This window comes from Megalopta genalis, unplaced genomic scaffold (genome assembly GCF_051020955.1).
Source record: "Megalopta genalis isolate 19385.01 unplaced genomic scaffold, iyMegGena1_principal scaffold0402, whole genome shotgun sequence".
NCBI classification, from domain to species: Eukaryota; Metazoa; Arthropoda; class Insecta; order Hymenoptera; family Halictidae; genus Megalopta; species Megalopta genalis.
This window is the reverse complement of record NW_027476471.1, coordinates 164,359-165,000: the sequence shown is the minus strand read 5'-3', so window position 1 is coordinate 165,000 and position 642 is coordinate 164,359.

Below are 642 nucleotides of genomic sequence, written 5' to 3'. Positions count from 1 at the left end.
ACGTCCCAGCTAAAACGTACAAATACTTCAAATTAAGTAATAATATATAATCGCTATTGACAAATTTTTAAGATCCAAGACACAGTTCTCTCTATATGTTTTAATATTTTTTATGTACTCAAATATATTCAAAGGAAAAAGTACATGGGTGATGCCATAGTCGTGGAAGCGCGTACGCTCACGCTGATCTTCTGACCGCCGGAAGCACGAAACCTCTGATCTGGGCAAAATCGGCAAGCCGAGGAAGAACGGACAGGACACATGCTGGACTGGCGAGAAAGCGTGTTCTTCCGCTCGCGCTAGGCATTTCGATTTCTGACACCTCTTGATTTAAAAAATCAGTTTTTTGATAGTTTTCTCTCTCCACTGGGCTATTCATTTTAGCCACAGTTTTCAATTGGTACGATTTGCTTCCAAATCTTACAGATGCATTTTAAAAAATTTTTCCATCGCTCGGACAGAAGAGTCGATTGCTCAGTGAGTACGAGTATACATACAAAGTGCATACGGGTAACCAACCCCGTAGGGCTTGCCACATATGGGCCATTCGGTCAAAGACACCGACCCGTGGCCACGCTGTGTGGAGAAAAGTCCGTAACGTAAACGGCACGAAACAGTCAGGACCGAAGCCCCGAAGGAGCT